Source organism: Diplotaxodon limnothrissa, linkage group LG14 (assembly GCF_057381915.1).
Source record: "Diplotaxodon limnothrissa isolate DT_005_m linkage group LG14, D_limnothrissa_male_GT1.1, whole genome shotgun sequence".
NCBI lineage: Eukaryota > Metazoa > Chordata > Actinopteri > Cichliformes > Cichlidae > Diplotaxodon > Diplotaxodon limnothrissa.
This window is the reverse complement of record NC_140609.1, coordinates 17,300,727-17,313,475: the sequence shown is the minus strand read 5'-3', so window position 1 is coordinate 17,313,475 and position 12,749 is coordinate 17,300,727. Positions and strand designations below refer to the sequence as shown.

At 40.8% G+C, this 12,749-nt stretch overlaps 1 protein-coding gene across 2 annotated transcripts in view; it reads left to right on the top strand.

Annotated features, from left to right (window-relative positions):
• The window catches only part of vaspb (vasodilator stimulated phosphoprotein b), a 33,392-nt gene that overhangs the window by 959 nt on the left and 19,684 nt on the right, over positions 1-12,749 (top strand). The window lies entirely within an intron of this gene.

Sequence of the window (12,749 nt, the reverse complement as noted above, 5' to 3'; positions counted from 1 at the left end):
ATGAAAAGGGATTTCTCGCAGACAGCAACAGCAAGGTGTGTTTGTGCTCTTCCAGCTGCACAATAACCACCCTGGTCACCTTGTTGTTGTTTATTTCATGTCATGCAGTCCACAGACATGCATTACACTAATTCTTGGTGGACACTCCCCCCCCCCTCTGGCAGTTGAAGAGATATTTGCAGCAGGAACAAAATGGAAAGCTCATGTCCACAAATTCCACCGTCCTGTTACAGCCTGTGCAGTTGGCAATTACACGCTTTGAAGCCACCACTCCTGCCTGGCTGGAGCTTCTCTGGGCTCACTTATTTATTTATTTTTTTTGTATACCCCCTTCTTCCTCTCCAACTCTTTCACATTTTAAACGGTTATGGAGCCCTTATGTCAACGAACACCTTTGGTACTTAGAAAGCCAAGGAGTTTAGAGTTAAATATGTGTGGTGGTGCAGGCTGATAACCTGAGTGACTAGTTTTTCTTTTCTTTTCTTTTTTTATCTCAAACCTATTGCGCTGCCCTTTCTGTAACAATATCTTTCAGCTCAGGCGCATGGGTTGGTCCGGGTTTTGTATTTGTTGTGCACATATTTCTGCATGCTGACTTTGATTACAGCAGGAACGGGAGGTGACCGAGCTGCCCGAGATCCTGCCACAGGTTATGCATAAAACATACCCTTCTAATAAGGCCATTATTTAAGGTAACAGCAACAATAAGCAAAGATTACTGTGTTTACTTACTCGATGTAATGACATTCGGCCAACAAAGCATTACAAACTAGAACTTGCAAATCAACCAGCATATACCTACCTTGCTACTTTCTATGTGTAATACAATATTACCCCTCATAAGATAATTACGCTGCTTTATTATCAATAACTCCAGCCAGACTTAAAAAAAAAGTACTTCACTATCCAAAAACTAGGTCAGCAAAGACACAGTTAAAAACACACACACAGTGTGTAAGCAAAGAGCATTTTTTTGCCCATGTGCAGGTTGTGTCTTGCCCCTCAGAGAAGTTGGAAGGTTGCATGTGGCTTAATGAATGCAGTTGTCTAACTCTAAACGATCATGCTTTGGCTAGCCCTCCATTGTGGCCCAAACAGTTCGCGTCACCTTGTATAATAGATAAAGGCTGGTATGCAGCCCCACTCATGTTCATTGTCACTTATCCCTGTGGAATGTAAATGTTGACACAGAAGTGCACCCCGTTGGTCAAAAGTTCAGGAACTGACCCAGTTGGTTAAGTAAAGCATCCCAACTTGGGGCTGCCTTTAAATGTGCAACCCGTAGAAACGCCCTGCTGTTCTTCTCATGAAACATTAGCACCGTTTCCCGTTAGACCAGGGATGGTAAAGTCATTGTGGGCCACATACAGCCCAGTTTGATCTTATATGGGCTTGACCAGTGAAACTACATGATAAATGTGTGAAATTTAAGACCGGTTATAATGCACAGACTCTGCTGTAAGGATCAAATATAATTTGCTTTTACTGTGGAATCTCAATAATAGGAACTTTCCTGGTATTTGTTTGCTTATCGCTTAGGTAATTATTTTGCTGTAGTATGCATGGTAGTGGGTGTGGACAGTCTTTAATAGATAGGAAAAGCTGTAAAACCTATGAAAACACAGTTAAGTTCAAAACATACGCGCTCCTTCACATTTCCAGTGGGCCAGATTTGAGTCTTTAGTGGGGCCGATTCTGGCCCCTGAGCTTTAAGTTTGCCTAATGTCTGCACTCCAGTTGAGATTCAGTTATAAACCCGTTGCAGTCAAAGCACGCTTTCATGACGCCACTTCTACAGCACAAACAAAAGAATACGGTGTTGTATGGCTCTAGATGTTTACTGGTAGCTTTGCCGTTGCTTTTTTAGCATGTCAATGTGAAGCAGCAGTTGGTCTTTAAATAAAATGGCCTTAAAATGTCCTGACCTCTAAAACCCTGAGGGTTTTACTGAGGTTCCTTTCTCAAAGTGAGAAGTAAAGTAAAGCTAACACTTGTGAGGCTTTTATCTGAGGTGTAACTATTATAGATGATGCTACTTTGGCAAAGTAAATGAGGATGGAACATAAATAAATTCGATTTTTTTCCTTGCTTTATTTTGTTGTTGTTGTATTTTATAGCATATAACCCCTTTGAAAACATGCTGAGGTAGATAATTAACTCCAGAGATCCATGAATCAACATATGGATATTATCAGTGCAAAGACTGATGCTGCTGAAATGAAACTGAGCAAAGTTACAGAGGTTTTCGTGAAGACGGCGCCAGGCGTTTTGCAGTGTGACACATTTTGGCACAGTGGCTACTATGTTGTGCTTTTTAGATTAAATGTAGGGTTGCTGATGTCACTCAACATGATACAAGTTGCCTGTTTTGATTGGCAAGAACCTTTCCAAGAAGACAAGTCCTTGATGTAGATGTTACAAAAACATAGTTATGTGTTTCCAGTGGAAAAGGTGTGACTGGTTGCACTGGTTTTTAATTTTTACATCAGTGGAAATGGGCCTTTTCCTCCTCTGAGCTCCACTGAACTGACTTTAAGGGTTGATCTGTTGGTGTGAATGCAAATTTCTTCAAGTTTTAAGTTGCTATATTCAGTGTTTCCTTATGTTTTGTTTTTTTTTGTTTTTTTTTGTATCTGCACACAGTGAACAATCGCTGTACTGATTGCCCGCACTTGAAACTGTCTTAGGTTACTCAGAAAGTGCATCTATCTGCATGATGATTCACGTTATTATCGGAGAGGTGACTCCCGTCTCTCGCTGTGACTCACTGACTGAATCTTTAGCTAAAAAAACTTTGTCCCATGTGAGACTGGCAGTGTAGCTGCCTCAGGCTCAAGAAGTAACACACAAGGAGCGATCATAAACGCAGACAGGTGTAATGTGTCTGCTTAACATAATGTTTACAGTCTAATGGGTTTCCTGTGCCCTATTTAGAAACGGTGCATGTGTGAAAGTGATGCCAAGCTCAATGTGTCTCTGTGCTCTTGCACAAGCTTATTATTGATCAGCCTTAAAAGCAGTGAACTGGCCTCCCTCCGCCAGCCCTTCTTCTGTGTCTCGAGAAATTTTCTTTTCCTTGTTCTGGCACTTACTTGGAAGGAATGCAGCTCTAACCGTGATTTATGTAGTTTTGCTGTTGTATCATCTGCCACAATTAAATGTTCAACCTCTTGACCCTCGTGTACTAAGAGTGGCTGTTATTTAGGCATTTAGCAACACGATTGCATACGGCCATGTAAGGATATCATGATGAAACTCTGGGGTTGCGATGTTCATGTAGGGATGCTAAATAGTTTTCTCTTTTTTTTCTCTTTTCATGTCTTCACTTGTTCTCCTAATTCCTTTGCGCAGTTGGATTTTTCTTTTCAAGGCTTATAACAGTGGCAGTTTACTTTTAAGCCATGTGGAGTCTTTGCTGCACACAATTATAAGTGTGAGGTAAAGGATCAGTCTGCATTTTTATTTATTTATTTATTTTTGTTAGCTGACAGGAAAATTGCGATTCGCTTTCTTTTGCAAACTGTGCCCAAATACTTCCTCCTTCCAAAAAAAAAAACCTGATTACACTTTCTTAATGTGAACATTAACGAAATTAGTTTTTTCCACCCGTAGACCTCCATGTATCCTCACTCAACCCTCTGCCCAGAAGTAATTGGGATGTGCTTGTGGGAATGGTTATCTGTAATAGATTAAGAATAATGTCTTCAATTCACACGTCATAAAGGCTCGCGCGTTGAAAGATTCGTCGGTGTGTTGCCGTACGGTCGGGGTGACGGTGTGTCGAAATGATCACAAAGCTTGCGTGCTTCGTCGCTGAGCTCCCTCCATTATTAAAACGGCCCCGTCTAGTCGCATTTTGTTTCCCGAAACATCCAATCACAGCTCACCCCCACCCTGAACCAATTTACCCCTCCTGCCACCTCTCGTACTCATAAATAGGCCATTATGCCGGCCAGCCTCTTGGATTAGGCACTTTGCTGCAAGAGTTGCCCAACATACAATATCCTCTATTGTATACTTGGTGACAGATCCAGTTTCCTAGGTAGTAGTTCATATTGCTTGTCTATAATTGTGCCTCTAGGTTATTGTTTTTTTTTTTTTTTTTTTAAACTCTATGATCACTTATCTGTAAGTTAACCATTGCTGGTGATTTTTCACCGTTATGAAATAGTTTTTCAGTGAACTTTGTGTCATAAAACCTGAGACTAAAGACAGCAAACAGAAACCCTAATGAGGCTGAGCTGTGTATCAACTTTTGATATATACAAAAATATACGTATAAGTCTAGGAATGTGGGATAGGTTGATAACCAGTTATACAAGCATATCTCATTAGTCTGTGTCGTTTGTAGGAGTCGTGTATCTGGACGTTATCTGTGTGTTTGTTAAGGTTTTATGTGGATTTGTTGGTTTACTCAGAGTTTAGCGGTTGGTCACATGATTAGGGACTGTGTTACTGATTGCTAATATTAGGCAACCATTGACGTGGAGGGAAGTTGAATTATTTAATAACTCTGTGATCCCTGTGATAAAATTTCACCAATAAGTTGGTTTATTAAGCATAAACATGGCTTGTTTTGCACATCCTCTTTCTTCTGTTTAGTATCTTTCTTTCCTTTTGCCTGTGTCTCCTGCTTCTACACAGCGCTGGTACTACAATGAGTAATACCTTGAGGTTATGCTTTAACTTTAGTTGATGAGGTTCACTGACTTGTTTAAAATAAAAAAAGACTGAGAGTGTAAGCGCTGGTATTCAAAGCCACAGGACTCGTTTTGAGATAAACGGTAATTTCACTTTGAGGAACGCAGAAATGTGTGTGAGACACAAAGTCAGCGGTCAACACGGTAAAATGTTAACAATGAGGAAAATCTCAAATTTGTCCTAATGTTGTGTGCTTTGTGATGATAATTTGAGCTGTGTGTATTGGCTGTAGATGCCAACTGTTGAGAAGTGTATGCTCAACTAGAAGAAGGAAATGGGTGATTGCATGTGTGTTTTGCGACATTATTGTGCCTGTTTACATAACGATGACGAGGGAAATGCGAGTTAATAATTGCCACTACTAAGTGGACGTTCGTCTTTGAAGAAATCTGTATTACTGCCTCAGTGATGGGTAGTCTGGAGGTAAATAAACATAAACATAGCATTCTTGTAAATTTGTTTGAAGTGGATAAATCTTTTATTTTTATCAGTCTTTTTGAATAAAAATGCTCAGAATTTTTTCTTGTGGCTTTGACGTTCACCTGACCGTTCAATCCAGTATGGAGAGACGTACTCTCATTAATAACAGTGGCATGGTTGTTGGCCAAGCCACTCAGGTCTTACTGATAAAGCTATTGCTTTGTTTAAGGTAAACAGGAAGTAGGAATTTTTTTTTTTTTAGACCAAGTAAACATTAGGCGTTGTGTCAGCCGGTATTGGTGTTTTGTAAGTTTTACGGTGTTTCGCTATAACTAATATAGACCTGCAGCTGTCAGTTAGCCAGTGATCAGAAAACGCTGTTTGCCCACCCGCAGCGTTTTTCCTCTCCATAGGCCGGAGACTGTAAACACTAAGGTGTTGGGTCTCCATCTACGACCTTGTTTAAGATAAGACTTCTCAAAGCATTTTGAGCTGTTATGATCCTGGGGAGAAGTTTCTCTTCCAGGGCAGCAGGATTAGATTTCACATGTATGTAAATAATATCCTTAGCTTAACTGTGTCAAGAATGAGGTCAGAATTGTGATAACAAACTTCCTGTGCATTTGGATCTGTTCCATTTCTAACTGCAGATTTTAGCTTTTATCAGTATATACCTCTACTGCTTTGATACTTTCATTCTGTTTCCTAAATCTGTTCACGTAACTCTCCATGACAGGAAACAATTGTTAGGATTATTCCCTTTGGTTAATTTTCAGGAAAAAGAAAATTGAAAAGTTCCTTGTTTTAGGAACTCAAAAAAGTGGAAATTAGACCTTGGAATGGAGGATCACTCTGACCACGGCCGGTTGGAGGACTTGTTCCACTTCTCTAAACTACAGAGCAGAACAACAACTGCAGTCCAGCTGATTTCACTGCCCTGCTTTTTATTTGTTGCAAATTAAATATTTCCAGAGAAGAAACTCTAAACTAAAACACGTGCTATAACACAGTATGTGCACAGTAGCTGTTGCACAGTGACTGAATGAAGCTAAAGACTCGACACAGCCTCCGGTCTCCTCTGCAGCGGCCCGGTCTAGTGACATCATACGAGCTGATGGAGAGCCTGCCGCTAACACTGGAGTAAAACCATAGATCACTTTGGGCAGAAAGGCTGCAGCGGTATATTGTATGGTCAGCAGTGCTAATGGGCATAAAGATGCAGTGGGTTCATCAGAGGGTCCACAGCTTAATGGAGCATAATGGACAACACTTGGTATAAAACAGCTTTATGTTGTCAGCCATTTTTAACGTTCCCATCTGAGGTCCTCAGATCATAAGTTCACTTATCAGGAATGATGGCGATTGCCGATTGACAGTTGTATTGGAAAGAACAGCCTCAGAGGAGACCCAGTTACATGCATCTGTTAAGCACTGGGTTATATAATTAGTAGGCATCATTTATACATTAACACTGGAGAGTTTGACCTGGGTTTGTCTGAAGCTTTGTAACAGAAGGTTTACTTAAAGTCAACTCATGTTTCACTTTTTCTGTTGAGGACTGAGCTGCTTTCTGCATCGAACGTCTTTTTGCACATGACCGTGATGTGCATAATCTAGTCTAATGAGACAGTTTGTATTTTTTTTGTTGTGCTTGCTGTTCTGGTTGCACTGTGAAACTGAGTATTTCCCTTTCTGTATTTCTTCAGTGTGTTGAGTCCTGAATTGTAAAAGTTTGAGCTTTGCGTGTCTAAAAAGACTTTCCTTTAGTTAAAGGGTCACGTGTTAAAAATGTTTATTGCCTGGTGTTCAGGGCAATAAACATTCTGTTTGTTGCCCTGAACACTTTGCAGAGGCAAAGCAATTGAAAACAACCGAAAAGAAAAAAGCTTGGCTTGTCCAAAGTGAGGATAATCCAAGTAAGCATTTCTGGCAAGTAACATAAGGTCAAAAGCTATGGACGGAATGCCATTGAGAAGCAGGAAGTGTGACTTAGGTGTTGCCTCCTTCCTTTTTGCCCAAAGTTGACAAAAAGAGACATCTCCTCTTAATTTCAGAGGAAAGGAGCATTACAAGTCAGGGCGGCTGAGTAAAGAGTTTGGATCAGCAGGGGATTGTTCTCCTTCAGAGAGCGAGCCGTGCCTCCTTCTTGGCCTGAGTCGAGGAGGATATGCTCCAACCTGTAAAAGGAATTGAGCTCAGAGAGGAGGACAGAGGTGAGATGGTTCCAAATATGGGCATTAAAAGTGTGCCAGTCCTGTCCCCCACAGCGCACACAAACGCACCACACGTGCAGGCCGCGCCACCTCTGAATCAGCGGGGATTCGTATCCACTCTTGACGTCATTGGACAACAAAGTGAACGTTTTTGGCCAAAGAAGTTTTTCCACAGCGCCCGAGAGTGGATGCTCAGCAAAAGATGAGTCAGCAGGCAAAGAATGCTCAGGCGTTTGACTCCATTCAGACGAAGAATAGTTTAAGAATAGTTTGATTCTAGATGTTTCTGTGTTGCTGATTCATGGAGGCGGAAAGCAGTAGCCTGCAGCATGTATGTGTGTCTGTCTGTACCTTCAGCAGCATGCTAGGACTTGTGTGTGAAGAACCAGACGTAAAAGGGTAAAAAAACAGTGAAGCAAGAAGAGCAGTAGATTGCTTTAATTGTTCCCTATAAACGCATTATCATAAACAAATGGGAAAATGAGTCTTTTAATCGTTTTAAAGGAGACTGATGGTAATAGCAGGACTTCGAAATGTAGCCGATTCCTTCCTTTAAAAGCGTAGTGCTATATTAAGTTTGTTCTGCTTTACTCTGCGTTTTTACAAACATGTCAAATAATCGTTGTTCATCCCCCAAAATTCCTTCCTGTGTCTTACAAACGCAAAGATCATCACTCTAATCCTCAGAAATGGCCTCTCGTTTTCGTTTGTGTTCCTCGTCCACCCGATAAGCTGAAGAAGCCACACCGGAGGGAAGTACTCGGACTGTGAACATCGAGCTACATATTAACATTTATGGCGCAGCTGTGTCTATCTCACAGCAGAAATTGGACTCTGCAGTTTGAAAGCTTATCTTGTAGGTTTGGGAGAGTCCCTAAGCACTTCTCACAGGATGTATCACATTAACTCAGAGGTTTGCTTCAGAGTCATGTGCGTCCAGCTGAACGTCGCTGGCAGCCGTATATATGGGCCACGAGTGACGTGAGGTCAGTGTACGCTCAAATGGATAAGGCTGAGCATCAATGGGCTTTTGTGTGGGCTCGCAGTGTCCGAGTTGGCATCGGGGGTCAAGTCGTTGTGTGTAAGCCAAAAGCTCAGACTTCAGATTGCTTGAAAGTGTTTTTGTGTGTGTGTGTCTTCTAGTGCTTCCTCAATATATGATAACGCAAGCAAATGTCCTTAATTTGGACATCTCAGGCACATCTGTACAGGCTTACATTTTGTTTGCAAGATGTGGCCAATCAGAAGTAAGCTGGCTCAAAACACAAGAGAATCATGCAAAGTTAGTCTAGAGTCCAAAACAAGAGGAAGTTAATATGAGAGTAATAGTCTTTTTAAATCCCAGTTTTAGTAAAACTGGACTGTTTGTAATTGAGTGACTTTAAAGAAACGATACAAGTTGCCCAGTTTCAGAATCTTTGATGCAGAAGGAGCATTCACGTGCTGGCACATGATGGGTTTCCCCACGGTGCTCCTTCACCATTAACAGTTCCTCTTCTCACTTCTGTCTGCAGCTGTGTGCCCATCTGGGCCATGACTTTCCCACCGTTGCCCTTTGTAAAGCATTCAGGTGCTCTGGTGTGAAAGTGAAACTTTCACTCTTCATTTTGTGTGTGTATGTATGTGTGTGTGTGTATATGTGTGTGTGTGTGTATATATATATATATATATATATATATATATATATATATATATATATATATATATATATATATATATATATATATATATATATATATATATATATATATATATATATATAAATAAAAAATTAGGGGTGCAACGATACACAAAATTCACGGTTCGGTTCGATACTTTGGTGTCACGGTTCGATATTTTTTCGATACAAAAAAAATGTTCATGCCTTTTTAATTTGTCATTTATTAAAATTATAAATATATATTTTAACTCAAAAGTACAGTTTTTAAATTTAACCCTAACCCTTGTGCGTGTTTTTTATTTTGACAGCGAATGCGCACCTGCGGACCACTTATGTGCAGCCCTGGTTATTTAGCTCGTCATATTGCAGCCACAGAAATTCTTTTGTCCATGAAACCATAAAGCTGCACTTTCTTTTTGCCTTATAGTCTGATTTGTCATAACTTCTCCGTTTTGTGGTAAGCTTTTCTTTGGCTGTCACTTCTTCACCCTGACCTGTCTTATTTGGCTCAGCAGAACTAAAATATATATCTGTCTGTGAAGGTTCTCAGTCATCCAGGTCATCGTAGTCAAATATAAATCCTGCTGCTTTTACACACGTACTCACATAAGCTCAGCGATTCTCTGCGCGATCAACCTCTCACATGTTTAAGCTGCGGGAGATTTCACTTGTCATGTTTGCATAGTAAGCTAACGATTAATAAGACGATGTCAGAGGAATTGGTGCACAAATTATCATCACTCACAGATCAGTGCTGTCGCTCTCTATACACAGTTCGCGCGATTGCAAAGTGAAAGCAAAAAAACAAGCGCAAATTCAAACGCGATTTCAATATGTCACATATTGACAGTGGCTCACCGATGCCAATGACATAATTACCCAGCTACATTTCTGAAAGAATGCAAAAGCATTGACATATATTTTTCCTTCCTACAATAGCCCGACGGGCAGGGAAGAGATAGATTTTGGTAGCCCGACTGAAAAAAATCGCTAGCTCCAGGACGTTGGGCTAGCGATATTGCAAGCCCTGTATCTGATTGAGGAATCACTCATCTTTGGAAAAGAGAGTTTATTACAGAGAAATGTCTCTTTCCAAAATAAAAGCTATACTATCCGCTTCTTCTGGGGTATATTCTCAGCAGCATATTAAATGACATGTAGCATGCATGCTTGTCGTTTTTGTCTGCTTCCACTTGTCTTTGCACTAGGATGATGTCGGCGTAAATGTGCAGTGATATTCGTTGTGTTCCCACTAGTGCTTTCAGGTTAATCTCGTTGAAATGACCTTAACGCCACAACACGGCAAATCTCCGTTAACGCGCTACCCCTGATCGCCCCGTGCATGGGGCTAGACGGCCAACACGTTAACGAGCTAACTGCGCTAACACACTAGTTCCCACCCATGTAATTAAGCATTGCGTGGCACATCCAACATACTGTTTTACTTTAGTCCATGACGCGCTTACCTTCAGGGTCATACGTCACATCTGAATGAGGGTGGGGGAGGTTCAATTTGCCATGTTGCAAGGAGAGCTTAACTTCTGTCTCGCTAGCTTGCCCTGCGCTCTTCCTTCTGATGCTGTCTGTGTTAAGCGCTCAGTGGATCTGCGCTCGACAGTGCAGCCTAGCGGAGTAGTCGTACGCAGATTCACTGAGCGCTCAACACAGACAGCATCGTCAGAAGGAAAGTTGATAAAATAAATTACAAATTTTGTATTGTTCGATACATATGCGTACCGAACCGAAAGCACTGTATCGAATGAATATATATATATATATAGATATATAGAGATAGAGAGATATATATATATATATATATATATATATATATATATATATATATATATATATATATATATATATATATAAAAAAAAAAAACACCCAGCACGCCCCTGCGGGCGGTTTATCCTTCAAGCTCGGGTCCTCTACCAGAGGCCTGGGAGCTTGAGGGTCCTGCGCAGTATCTTAGCTGTTCCCAGGACTGCGCTCTTCTGGACAGAGATCTCCGATGTTATTCCCGGGATCTGCTGGAGCCACTCGCCTAGCTTGGGAGTCACCGCACCTAGTGCTCCGATTACCACGGGGACCACCATTACCTTCACCCTCCACATCCTCTCGAGCTCTTCTCTGAGCCCTTGGTATTTCTCCAGCTTCTCGTGTTCCTTCTTCCTGATATTGCTGTCATTCGGAACCGCTACATCGATCACTACGGCCGTCTTCTTCTGTTTGTCTACCACCACTATGTCCGGTTGGTTAGCCACCACCATTTTGTCCGTCTGTATCTGGAAGTCCCACAGGATCTTAGCTCGGTCATTCTCCACCACCCTTGGGGGCATCTCCCATTTTGACCTCGGGACTTCCAGGTTATACTCTGCACAGATGTTCCTGTACACTATGCCGGCCACTTGGTTATGGCGTTCCATGTATGCCTTGCCTGCTAGCATCTTGCACCCTGCTGTTATGTGCTGGATTGTCTCTGGGGCATCTTTACACAGCCTGCACCTGGGGTCTTGCCTGGTGTGATAGACCCCAGCCTCTATGGATCTTGTACTCAGAGCTTGTTCTTGTGCTGCCATATATATATATATATATATATATATATATATATATATATATATATATATATATATATATATATATAGAGAGAGAGAGAGAGATAGATATAGATATATATATATATATATATAGATATATAGATATATAGATATATATATATATATATAGATATATAGATATATAGATATATATATAGATATATAGATATATATATATATATATATATATATATAGATATCTCTCTCACCACATTCTAATCATCTAATGAGATTTGCTGGCTGTAAGTGGTGCTCTTCTGTTGCAAGCATTTAAATAGCTGCTTGCTTTTACAATATCATTTGTGAAACGCATTTTGTGTTCTTCTCAAAAAGGCCACAAGGGAGAAGGAGGAAGTGGGTTGGTTAAATGCAGACTTTATTTAGTGACTTATTGTCATTCTCTGTCTGGTTTCAATGTGACGTTTTATAGTGGGCAAAAAATAAAAAAAGAAGTGATGATTCACAGTTTACTCATCTAAGGTACAGCAAAGCCACCTGAGGGTTACTAATTTGTATGCGACACCTGTTTCTCATATATATTTTTGTGTGTGGGTTGTGTGTGTGAATCACCTCCCCAAAGCTGTACAAAAAACGGTTTAAAAAATGCAGCACAAAGTTGAATGAAAATTGTTGGTTCATATCTGGTCAAGTGTTCCGTGAGATGCGATCTTGTCTTGTTTGCAGTGTACGCCACGGAGAAAGGCATTTATTCCTGAAGGCAAGAATAACTCAAAGATGAACATCATTAAAAAGAGATTGTTGGCTGTAGTTGTTTGGGGAGGGAAATGAGCTTTTCATATTGTGGAATTATGAACTCCTGGAGGAGATGCCTGATGAATTAGAAGGGATGGATGCAGAGACAGAAATGTGGTTCCCTACTTAGTGTCTAGACAAGACTATTTAATATATCCCCAAATCATGTACATATATAGCAAGAGATATTTCTGCAAGGATACCACCAAGTGGCATTAGCAGGCATATTTTATACCTACTGAAACAGTTGAAGGAATGACTGAGGAGCATGGTAGGAGGGTCAGGTAAAGAGGAGGAGAAGGAGGGAAGAGAAGGAGCTACTGGGCCTGACTGTACTTGTCGTTCGGAGAAAAGCTCTGAGAGCATAGCCTTATACAGATATTTCCAAGACGGCGTGTGCCCCAGCC